This window comes from Silurus aristotelis, assembly GCF_946808225.1.
Source record: "Silurus aristotelis genome assembly, chromosome: 7".
Taxonomy (NCBI): domain Eukaryota; kingdom Metazoa; phylum Chordata; class Actinopteri; order Siluriformes; family Siluridae; genus Silurus; species Silurus aristotelis.
Window position 1 is genome coordinate 2,509,211 of NC_139580.1, and position 12,873 is coordinate 2,522,083.

General features: G+C 46.7%; 2 protein-coding genes across 5 annotated transcripts in view; both read left to right on the plus strand.

Moving 5' to 3' along the window:
• LOC310728944 (uncharacterized protein) overlaps window positions 1-12,203 on the plus strand; it is a 53,404-nt gene extending 41,201 nt beyond the window's left edge. The window contains exon 6 of one of the 2 annotated variants that reach the window (XM_083546842.1): window positions 12,183-12,203. The gene's annotated coding sequence lies outside the window, so the exon portion shown is untranslated. Of the gene's footprint in view, window positions 1-1,164; window positions 1,266-12,182 lie in introns of those variants that run through there. The other variant, XM_083546841.1, reaches the window with a different exon arrangement.
• Window positions 1-12,873, plus strand: part of LOC310728957 (uncharacterized protein) — a 78,370-nt gene that overhangs the window by 20,042 nt on the left and 45,455 nt on the right. The window lies entirely within an intron of this gene.

A 12,873-nucleotide genomic window follows, 5' to 3' on the forward strand; every position in this document is an offset into this window, starting at 1 on the left:
GTGACTTTCGGTTAACTGTCGAGTATTATTTATTTTATGCTAAAAATAGTAATTTTGTGCTTATTTCCCCGTAATTTGGAAGTGAGGAACTGAGAGCTGTTGTAGTGGGTTGTCTGTGGGTCGCTGAAGCGCTGAGGGAGTTGCATTGTTGTAACGGCTTTCTCTTTTTACGTGGCGAGCACCAGCGTGGGACACATGTCCTGGCCATACCGTGCTGTGGCTAACGGATTACCAGATTAGCTAAGGAATTGAATGATGGCATGTTCACGGACTACATGCATTTTATATAGTAGTGTGTCTGTTTCAGTGTTCAACACTCTGATGTTGGGATGATTACTCAAAAGTCATCAGAGTGCTTAGAGGTCCTGTATTTCTTTTTGAGGTGTATTGAATGGAACTGATTGTTTTCATTATTTTGGTTGTATTTTCTTTTGTTCCTTTGTGGCTGTCATTGAGCGTTTGTATTTTTATTTTTAGTGAGTGTGTGTGTCTGTGTGTGAGTGTGAGAGAGAGAGAGAGAGAGAGAGAGAGAGAGAGAGAGAGAGAGAGAGAGAGAGAGAGAGAGAGAGCAGGTTGGCTGCTGGACCATACTGTGTTTTGCGTCTTCTCCAAGTGTCTGGGAGACCAGTTCTAGTGTGAGGGACAAGTTCCTCTCTGCTTAGTGGTGGTTTACTTCGGTGTGCAGTGTCCAACAGGTGGGGGTGTTGTGTCGTATGAGTGCACGTGTGTTTGCTGTGGATAGGAGATCAATAGAGTAAGGTCCCCAGCCCTGGAGTTCGAGTATTCTTGCGTGTTGGTATATGTGTTTTTATTTGATTTTAATAGTTCTTAATAAAATGTTATCTGACTTTTGTCTCATATCCTGACTCAGCTGTAGTCGAACCTGGGTGCCTTATATATTTCTTTACAAAGGGTGATCCCTGGTAACCCCAGGGTGGCGTAGCCGGTTTCTATTAGTAATTTTTTTACATCCTACTAGTAATAATTTTTAATTGCTTTAAATTTCCCAATTTTTGGGAACAAGTTGGACCTCTTGGCAGCACACAGGCACCAATATTTATATAAATATAATTTTTTTTTTTACATATCCCTAAAAGAACTACACATATAATATTGACTTGAACTGAATAACTTATTTATAGTTATACTTAATTCTATTTTTAGATATGGTCTTCTCTTGCTGCTGGGTCTAAGCTGCACTTATATTCAGACACAATGCTGTTGTGGTTTAAAGAACCACGGGCAGCTTTTTTCCACTCCATCCTTTTAACAGGCCCTGCAACAAACTGAGTAGCAGAGCTGTGGTTACATATTGTGAACATGTTTAGAAGCTCAAAGGCAAGATGCTGAGTAATGGAAAATGTATCTAATGCATTCAACCACAGAATTGATTTTTAATCATAAACATAAAAACAGCATCAGCACACTAAACACCTATATGCCTGGTGGTGTAAATAACCAGAAACTCTTCACAGGAAATAGCCCCTATCTTGTTAAACAAAAGCTCTGTTGCAAAAAGATACATCTCTTGGGGTTTTTTCAGTGTCCAAGGTTCATACCTCCAAAGCTAAAGAACTTTTGAACAGTCAGGTTGTTGCTTGTTTTAACTGATTTCTTACTGCCATGTCTATATTCGAAAATGAACACAAGTTTATTGGATTTGTTATTTATTGGGTTAGTTGGCAGGGATGTAGCAATACCACAAGGGTTACATTTTAAAGTATTGAACAACAAATCATTGGTCTGACAATTTGCAAGACTTAATCAATCCTGAGACTCTGCTGTTTGGAATTAAAATTAGAAACAGGGAAATTCACATATATTGTCTTGATGGAGGCAATATAGAGTAATAATATTTATTAATATAGGCAATCAGCCACCTTTTGCTTAAGTTACAGCTAATAATCTTTTTTATGTCTATTCTAGCTTTGCACACCTAGATTGGGGAATATTCACACATTGTTAAATATAGTATTCCTCAAATGAAGTCAAATTCTGGGGTGAGTGGCAATAAACTGCTCTCTTCAAGTCCATTCCCACAGGATTTAAGTCAGGGCACTGATTTAGCCACTCAAGGACATTCACCTTCATATCCCTAAGCCATTGCATTGGCTTTGGCATGTTAAAAAGTAAATGTGTTTTCCTCAACAGTATGGTTGTACTTGGCAGCATTAATTTTCTATTCAATCTTGGTAGCTTCTCTGATCAATGTCCTCCTAGCACCTCATCTAGTGTGGACAGACAGCCTGGTCTAGGCAATGTTATGATGGGACAATACAACAAAACATCTGAACAGTACTCAGAGGAACACCAGGTATTAATGGTATAGTTTATTTAGGCAGGAACACACACATAAGCTTTTAACATTTAGGTTTTTGACCTCTCATCCCTTTTTTTAGATGATGCTGAGGTTAAGCATTAACAGGAAGAGGCATCCAGCACATGTGTTTCACCACCCATGTGAATTAAAACCGCAGTATGTTGTGAATGCAAAACAGGAAAAGAACGAAACTGCACAGTTTGTGGCTGGAAACTGACATTTCTCAATAAACCCAAAGCACAGTGTCTACATAAAAAAACTTTAATGAAATGCAGAGTTTCACTTGATCTATTCCACTCTAAATTACAATGATGCTCATCATATTATTATCAATTTCTAATGAAATTAGAATGAGTAAAATGTCTATATACACTGAAATTGGCTGTTAGGTTAGTGATGAGTATGGGTGTCTTTCTGCAAGTGCTGGCCCAGTTTTTTGTTTCTTTTGTCCTGAATTTCCATGTTGCATCATTAATAATGCATTGTCTGTGACAGATGCTTCAAAACATTAGTTCTTCAATTGCACACTGCAAACATTGATCTCCTCAATGCTGACCTATGGTTTACACACACTGCAGTGGAGCTCCAGTCAGACTAAGTCACTTTGCTAATCAACCTCCATACCCAGCATTCAACTGGACAAAGTTTTCTGAACAAGAAAACATTGCAAGGTGAGAATGCAGATCTCCTACCAGTGAGAGACAAGAGTTGACAAGACACCAGAATGTTATCAACCTCAGAAACCTGCAGAAGTTCCAGGCTCAGCCTTTGAGTGACTGGCTCTGTAAATAAAAAACAGAATGCATTGATTCAAAACTATATTATATTATATACAATGGAACATACAAAACAAATGATGAAACTAATTAAATGAACATTTAGGAAAAAAACAAGATCATTTTGCACTTGATTGATGCAGCATGGGACAGGGCAACAAAATGTTGGAAAAGTGTTACTGAAAAGGAAGGAGGAATTGTGTAAATAATTAGGTCCATTTGCAACAGTTCAGTAACATGATTGGGTATAAATAGATTATCTAAAAAAATAAATAAAAATAAAATGTTTAGAGATTGTGGAAAATTTCCAAATAATTTTCAAATATCATTTAAAGATTCCAAGAATATGGAGATGGAGGAAAAGGAGAGGAGGAAGACGTCTACAGAGACAGCAGGGAAAGGAGAAGTGTAGGATTGTCATGTGGGAAACGGAGGCGGAAGCCGTAGTAACAGCAAACAAAGCTTTAATCAACACAAAGGCAGAGCCAACACAAATACCTGCGTTCGCAGGGATAATCCAGATAACGGAGTCCGGGGAAAAGGAAGCTATAATCCCAGACGCGCCTGGGAAGAGGCGCGGTCCACGAGAGAAAGAGAGTCCGAGTCAAACGGCACGTAGCGGGGATGAGCATACGTGAACACACACCAACTCGACCACACAGGAACATACGTGGACGGGCATGAATGTGCAATAACGGACCGGGAGTGTTGGTGAGTGAGCGGTTTATATAGGAGCTGGGGGTGAGTGAATAACAAGCTCTAGGTGTGCATGATTGAAGCTGAGAGCTTGGGAGCACGCGGAGGCAATGACAGCCACTGAAAGGGGGCATGGCAGGTGGATTCCTGACGCCCCAACCCACTAAAAAATGAAATGGAGAGCAGCCCAACTCGGAGGCCTGGAACTGAGAGACGGCCCTGACGTCCACCACGGAGACCCGGAACGGAGTGGCGTCCACGGTGGAGACAGGAGGCGGAGAGATGCCCTCAGCGAAGACCGGTGGCAGCGTGATTTCCTCGGCGGAGGTCTGGAGCTGAGAGATGGCCACCCCGGCGACCTAGAACGGATCGACGTTCTCCGGGAAGGACTGGGAAGAAGCCTCTTCACCCACGGGGACCTGGAAAGGGACAACACCTTCGGCGACCACCAGAGGCGGGGTGAAGCTCCCAACGGGGACCGGGAACGGAGCCATGTCCTCGAAGAAGACCGGAGGCTAAGTGAAGTCCCTGGCGGCTATCAGAAGCAGAACCGGCGGGGAACCGGAACTGGACGGTGCTTACGACGCCCGATCGGGTGGCTCAGGAAACGGTCCGCGACTGTCAGAGGGGCCTTGGACGGTGATGGGGATTTCCACAGGACCTTTTTCCACTACATCCACCTTGGAGAGGTCCAGCCATACGATGGTGTTTCCCTTCTGACCCGGGCTGGTATTTTCCCTCTCTGAGGGCCTTGGGACTGCCAGGCCGTCCTTATATGCCCCTGGAGGCTTGATGTTACCTCCAGTGTGACTCGGGGACGAGACTTCGCTGTCGAAGGAGCTCAGGAGCGAGCCGTCGCCCGGAGAGGGACTCGGAGGCATGACTTCGCCTTCTGAGGGACCGTGGGGTGAGCTGTCGCCTTCAGGGAGACTGTGGCCTTTGGTGGAGGCCAGGGGGCAGCGGTTCGACGTCCCTTTCGCAGTCTCGGAGCTGAGTTGAGTGCTCTGGGGACTCCTTGGGCGGAGAGGAACTCTCGAGGACGCTCTAGAGCTGAGCTGAGCTCTCCTTGGGACGCTAGAGCAACGCGGAGCACTCTGTGGGACGCGGGAGCGAAGCTGAGCCCTTCTGGGGATGCTGGAGCGGAGAGGAACCCGCCTGGAAACCGAGGAGCAGAGAGGAACCCGCCTGGAGACCCTGGAGCGGACCCGAGCTCGCCTGGAGCACCTGGAGCGGACAGGAGCTCGCCTGGAGGTCCGTGGATTGAGCAGATCTCTCCTGGAGGTCTTGGGAAAGAGCCGCGCACTCACATAGGTCCTGGGACGAAGCCGAACACTCACAGAGGTCCTGGAGCCAAACGGAGCTCTCCTCGGGATGCTGGAGTGGACCTGAGCTCGCCTGGAGGTCCTGGAGCAAAACAGAGCTCTCCTCGGGACGCTGGAGCAGAACCGAGCTCTCGGGGACTCTCTGGAGCGGGACCGAGCTCTCGGAGGCTCTCTGGAGCGGGACCGAGCTCTCGGGGGCTGTCTGAAGCGGGACCGAGCTCTCGGGGGCTGTCTGGAGCGGGACCGAGCTCTCGGGGGCTGTCTGAAGTGGGACCGAGCTCTCGGGGGCTGTCTGGAGCGGGACCGAGCTCTCGGGGACTCTCTGGAGCAGGTCCGATCTCTCAGGGACTCTCTGGAGCAGAGAGAAGCTCACGGGGTTGCTCTGGGATGGAGAGAAGTTAATGGGGACACTCTGGGATGGAGAGGAGCTCACGGGGACGCTCTGGAGTGGAGCTGAGCTCTCTTGGAGGACCAGGAGCGGAGCTGAGCTCTCTTGGAGGACCTGGAGCGGAGCTGAGCTCTTTTGGAGGACCTGGAGCGGAGCTGAGCTCTTTTGGAGGATGTGGAGCGGAGCGGAGCTCTCTTGGAGGACCTGGAAAGGAGCGGAGCTCTCCTGGGGATTCTGGAACGGAGCTGAGCTCTCCTGGGGATTCTGGAATGGAGCTGAGCTCTCCTTTAGGTCCTGGAGTTCGGTGGAGCTCTCCTTGAGGTCCTGGAGCGGAGCCAGGCATTTCTGGAGGTCCTGGACCAGGGTGGAGATCTCCAGCAGGTCCTGGGGCGGAGCGGAGCCATCGTGAAGGGCATGGAGCAGGGCGGAGATCTCCTGGAGGTCCTGGGGTGGAGCGGAGCTCGCGGAAGCGGGGGAGAGGTGATGGAGATCCGCCGTGAGTATCCCGAGTTCCCTGGTTAGAAGCTGGATGAACCTGGCGCATGAGCTGAACTCAACTCCAGTCACGCACAACTCATTGGCAAGAGATAGAGATTCTCCAGCAGAGAAATGTGGAGCGCGATCTTTGCTCTTTCCGTCGGGTAGTTGGATGAATTCGACTCCATGTACCAATTCACGCTCCGTAAAAATTCCCCCCATTCAGCTCTGTCAACGGAGAAGCGAGCCGGGAAATCCATGACGTCAATACTGGGCGTGGTGCTGCCGAGCATGAGCCGTGCGAAACGGCAGCGGATTCCCGGGTTTTCCCAGGGGCGGAGCTTGGTAGTCGCTTCATCGCGGCGGTACGAATCCTGCCTCCGAAATTTGAATCGCGCTGGGACCACTGTGGTAATCCGATCATGTTCTTTCTTTCTTTCTTATCTTTCCTTTCCCTTTTTTTTTTCTTTTGCGCCCCCCTTTTCCAGTCCTTGTATTCCTATTCAGGGGTCCGTTATTTCTGTCATGCGGGAAACGGAGGCGGAAGCCGTAGTAACAGCAAACAAAGCTTTATTCAACACAAAGGCAGAGCCAACACAAATACCTGTGTTCGTATTGATAATCCAGATAACGGAGTCTGGGGAAAAGGAAGCTATAATCACAGACGCGCCTGGGAAGAGGTGCGGTCCACGTGGAGAGAGAGCGAGAGAGTCCGAGTCAAACGGCACGTAGCGGGGATGAGCATACGTGAACACACACACCAACACGAACACACAGGAACATACGTGGACGGGCATGAACGTGCAATAACGGACTGGGAGTGTCGGTGAGTGAGCGTTTTATATAGGAGCTGGGGGTGAGTGAATAACAAGCTCCAGGTGTGCATGATTGAAGCTGAGAGCTTGGGAGCACGCGTAGGCAATGACAGCCACTGAAAGGGGGCGTAGCAGGTGGATTCCTGACAAGGATAGTGGAGGTTCGGGCTGGTACTTTAAATGTTGGTACTATGACTGGTAAAGGGAGAGAGGGAGCTGATATGTTGGAGAGGAGAAAAGGTAGATGTGTTGTGTGTTCAGAAGACCAAGTGGAAAGGAAATAAGACCAGATGGTGGTAGATTTTGCTAAAAGGATGGAAATGGCAGAAGAAGGAGAAGCATAGGGTGACATAAGAATTAAGGAAGGTGCACACAGGTGGACTATGTTCTATGTAGGGGATGCAACCTGAAGGAGATTGGAGACTGTAAGGTGTTGGCAGGGGACAGTTTAGCTAGACAGCATCGGGTGGCGGTCTGACGCCCTTTGTGGAGGTTTGGAGCCAACTCTGGGGCATGAGGGCGCTCTCTGTAGATGTCCGAGGCACTATGGCGCTTTCAATGGGGCCTTGTACCTGGAGGTGAGACGTCACCTTCAGAGGAGCTCGGAGATGAGACATCGCTTTGCAAGGAGCTTGGAGGCGAGATGTTGCTTATAGGGGAGCTCGGAGGCAAGACATTGTCTTCAGAGGAGCTCGGAGGCGAGATGTCGCCTTCAGGGGCATTTGGAGGCGAGACTTCGCCTACAGAGGAGCTTGGGTCTGTGGTGTCACCCTTAGGGGAACTTGGGACCACGACATCACTCTCTGATGAGCATGGAAGTGACCTGTTGCCTTCGAAGGGACCTTTGGCCGTGACCGGGCTTCCCAATGGGTTTTTGAGCGCGGCTTTGCACTTGGAGAGACCTGGCAGATCAATGGTGCTATTGCAAAGGCTTGGGATGGTGTCTTCACCCTCAGAGGAACTGGGGACAGCCCTGTCGCCTTTAAAGGAGTCCTGAAGCATGATGGAGCTCTTGATGGAGTTTCAGACCATGACGTAGCCTCCAGAGGACACCCTTTGGCGGGCACCCTTTGGTGGAACCTTGAAGCGAAGCGGCACCCTCGGCGAAACCTTGAAGTGCAGCGGCACCCTCGGAAGAACACTGAAGTGAAGTGGCAAGCTCGGAAGCGAGGGGGTTGTAGTAGAGATCTGCCATAACCATCCCGAACATCCCCGTGAGAAGCCTGATGAAATGGGGGCACGAGCCAAAATCGCCTCCAGTCGCGCTCCACAACTTCCTGGCTAGGGATATAGGGTCCCCAGACAGGACAGAGATGTAGAGCGTGATTTTGGCTCGTTCCGTGGGGAATAGGTATGAATACATATCCACCTACCTGTCGACGCTCCGTAAGAATCCGCCCCACTCAGCCATTTTGCCGGAAAATCGAGCCGGGAATTCCATTACGCTACCGGAAGTGCGCGGTGCCGCTGCGCTCGCATGGTCCAGAGCCGGCGAGCATGATCCATGAGGTACAGCATGGGGTTTCCGGGAAAAATCCGAAACGGAGCTCGGCTGACGATTCATCGCGGCAGTGAGATTCCTCTTTCTGTCTCGGTTGGTCTTTCTGTTATGGCTCAGACCACGTGGAGACCATGGTAGTAACTCTAACATGTTTTTTAAGGTCCGTTATTCTGTCAGGCTGGGAGAAACGGAGGCAGAAGCCGTAGCAGGTGCAGTGGGTTTTATTAATGTCTAACCGCAAGCTGTACGGGAGAGTGAGATGAACGCGAAACAGGTAGGTACAGTGGGTACGGAAAGTATTCAGACTAATTTTAATAACTTTTTACTTTTACTCATTAAATTTTTACACAAATATCTGTACTTTTTACTTCTTAAATTTTCAAAACAGGCTCGTTACTTTAGTTTTAATTCATTGATTTGGTGAAATATATATTTTCCTTTTAACTGCGCGCTGATTTCAGCCGAACAACCGATTTCCTGTTACTGCGCGTCTTTTTTAATCCGATGGTGTATAAAGTCCTGACTCTCACTCTTTACGAAGATAAGCAGACAGAAGGCAGTAAGAAGTTTGGGGTTAACGTGGATGAGACAGAGGGAGTCAGTGATGAGAACATGACTGAGAACAGACACATTCATGATCATCATCATCTTTTCTCTGCTTGTGTATGTGGCTCTTCAGCCTGGACACATTCATTAGGTAACAACATGGGCGTAAATCCCGGGGGGATGGAGGGGACACAACCCTCGGATGGGTGGGGGGGACATGTCACCTCCGTCCCCCCCGGGATTTACACCCAAAAAAAAAATGTATCTAAAAATATCGCACTCTCTATTGTAAACAATATATCTATGTATACCTAAATAATTGTGTAAGTAGAAAAAAATCCGCAAACATGCATTTAGAAACAGTCCCCCCCCCCCTCCCCTTCCTCACAGTGGTTTGACCCACTGCCTGCTTTCCCAGTTCATCTCACCTACTCTACACACACGAGTCAGGTGTGTGTTCATCTCACCTACTCTACACACACGAGTCAGGTGTGTGTTCATCTCACCTACTCTACACACACGAGTCAGGTGTGTGTTCATCTCACCTACTCTACACACACGAGTCAGGTGTGTGTTCATCTCACCTACTCTACACACACGAGTCAGGTGTGCGTTCATCTCACCTACTCTACACACACGAGTCAGGTGTGCGTTCATCTCACCTACTCTACACACACGAGTCAGGTGTGCGTTCATCTCATCTACTCTACACACACGAGTCAGGTGTGCGTTCATCTCACCTACTCTACACACACGAGTCAGGTGTGTGTTCATCTCACCTACTCTACACACACGAGTCAGGTGTGTGTTCATCTCACCTACTCTACACACAAAAGTCAGGTGTGTGTCTGCGGCTCAATTAATGTTCAACTCCATTAACTAGGGGATTTTATTCACTTTAAAAAAATTCTCTTTAATGTAGTTGATGCAGACTTATTCATAAATTAGTTCTGGCAAAAATGCTGATTACTGATGTAATTTTCCATGAATCTGCTCTATTAGCGATTTAAATATGACTTATCTAGTGAACGTTAGCTTGTTTACAATAGCTTGTAGCATAGTGCACTGACACTAACACACCAAAGCCGTTTCCCATGCAGTGTTTTATTTGGGACGACTTGGCATAATGTTAACTTAACATTAACGGCCACAATTAGCATATTGTTTATCTGTGCATTTACTAAATGAGCACTGTGCTTCATCCGAACTGACCCCACTGTATTTTTTTTGTATAATCAATTTCTATTCTGTTCTTAAATGTCTTAATTAATTTGAAATAAAATGTTAAAAGTTTTTTTAATTCCTTGTTTTGCTTTGTCCTTGAACCTGAGAAAAACTTAAACTTAAAATAACCATAATGATGCAGTCTCCATGCTACAATAATAAAAGCAAAGTGTTTCACTGTGGGGACACTGTGTCTTTATCAGTACAATTTGACTGTATTATTTGTGTCCCCCTTCTATCTATCTATCTATCTATCTATCTATCTATCTATCTATCTATCTATCTATCTATCTATCTATCTATCTATCTATCTATCTATCTATCTATCTATCTATCTATCTAATATTAATATGATCTGAGGTCCAGTTAACAGCTAAAACTGGTAGAAGTAATAACTACTTTTTACTTAAGTACATGTCAGAGCCAAGACTTCTTTACTTTCACTTAAGTAAAAAGGTATAATCAGTACTTCAACTTTTACCCGAGTATTTTAAAACATGAGTATCTGTACTTTTACTTAAGTAGTGGATGTGTGTACTTTTGCCACCTCTGCTGTCCACCAACGTTTACCATCCAACCTGACAGAATAGAAGAGGATCTGCAAGGAGGAATGGCAGAGGATCCCCAAATCCAGGTGTGAAAAACTTGTTGCATCTTTCCCAAAAAGACTCCTGGCTGTATTAGATCAAAAGGGGGCTTCCACTAAATACTGAGCAAAGGGTTTGAATACTTAGGACCATGTGATATTTCAGTTTTTCTTTTTTAATAAATCTGCAACAATGTCAACAATTCTGTGTTTTTCTGTCAATATGGGGTGCTATGTGTACATTCATGAGGAAGAAAAATTAACTTAAATGATTTTAGAAAATCCTCACAGCACCGTCCCTTACGGTCCCTTACGGTGCTGTGAGGATTGGGCAGCAGTCGAAGCCTGCTTAGACTGCTGCCCCCTGCGACCCGAATTACGAATAATCGGGAGAAAATGAATGAATGAATGATTTTAGAAAATGGCTGCAATATAACAAAGAGTGAAAAATTTAAGGGGGTCTGAATACTTTCCGTTCCCACCGTATATCCGTGGTACGCCCTGAAGGGTACCAGGGTCTAAATATAAACAGAATATTGAGGAAAAAAATGGAAAGGGGACAAATTCAGGCACAGCGGCAATACAATCAAGGTTTCTTCAAGAAAAAAAAAAAACATGTCAAAGACTGGTAGATACAGTACATTTCAGTTGAGAACAATTATTGTCTGTTCAATGGTTTTTATTTATAAAAAGTGAGATATGTTGTTCAGGCTTTTGTGCAGTGCCATTTTTATGTTATCCCACTTGTTTTGGGGTACATGACTTTTCCCATGGGAAAAGGGGATTATTTCTGTTGATGCGCAATATACTCACCAATTGTTGCTTTCAGTAAAAAATCCATTCTGGCTGAGTGCAGTCTTAAAAATGTGCAATAGATGCGACCTGTATTGGTGGCCCAGAGGGAAATAAGCTTGGGTCAGGAACAGGCTGAAGGCTTGTGCACACCATGCTTCCCAAGCATCCTGCTAGCTAAACTCCAGTTTCTGGAGAATAAGTGGAACATTTCAGGGCCAGGGTTAAGTTCCAGAGGGACATTCTTGACTTAAACCTCCTCTGTTTAACTGAGACATGGCTGGCTGACCATGGCTCATTATGCCGGCATTCAGCTGGATTCCAGTTTTTAGTGTCCGAGTGTACATTACCTACAGCACTAATGCTAAGGAGAAACTATGTGAATTCTGTGGGGTTGTTATACATATATATATATATATATATATATATATATATATATATATATATATATATATATATATATATATATATAGTGACATCGGCTTCACTTCCGCGTAGCATGCCAGACGGGTGCTGAATGGACAACACCACTTCTGCACCCGTATTGTGGAGAGCTGCGGTGCACATGGCAGGAGGGCGGATCGTCCCAACCAAGCACGGCTGGAGCCGAATAAGGGGAGCGGCAAATCTTCTGGATCCCTCCTGGAGTCGAGAGTATAAAAGGAGCCACGAAGGATGGCAAGTTGGAGAATGTCTGGCTCCCGACTAATAGACGGTCTCTCTCTATTTTTCCTTATAGGAGGCAGCGACGGCAGCTGCAGCGGAGAGAGCTATATCAGTGACCGTGCCGGCGCGTACCCTGCTTTCGTGACCCTTTAGAGCTTTTTACGTGCCGAGGTTCCCAAGCACCCACCTGTACAGACAGGACTGGGTCTCAGCTTCCTTCTGCCCGGTTGTGGCATCGATCGACTCGCTACCCTAACGTGCCTCCAAGTTCTAGCCAGCTCCGATCAGCAAACTAAAAAGAACCCTCATTCACGGCTTCACTTCTCCCTTGTGGCATTGTATGAGGAAGTCAGGTGTGTCACAGAAGTGTGTGAGGGTGGTGCAGGACATGTATGAGGACAGTGTGACAGCAGTGAAGGTGGTGGTTGGATTGCATAAATGATCGGCTCTGAGCCCTTTCCTGTTTGCAGTGGTGATAGACAGGTTGACAGATGAAGTCAGACAGGAGTCTTCATGGACTATGATGTTTGCAGATGATATTGTTAGTTGTGGTGAGAGTAGGGAGCAGGTTGAAAAGAGCCTGGATAGGTGGAGGTATGCAATGGAGAGAAGGGGAATGAAAGTCAGTAGGAGTAATACAGAGTGCATTTGTGTGAATGAGAAGGAGGGCAGTGCAGTGGTGCGGTTGCAGGGAGAAGAGGTGGAGAAGGTGGAGGAGTTCAGGTACCTAGGGCCGAACAATGCAAGGTAATGGAGAGTGTGTA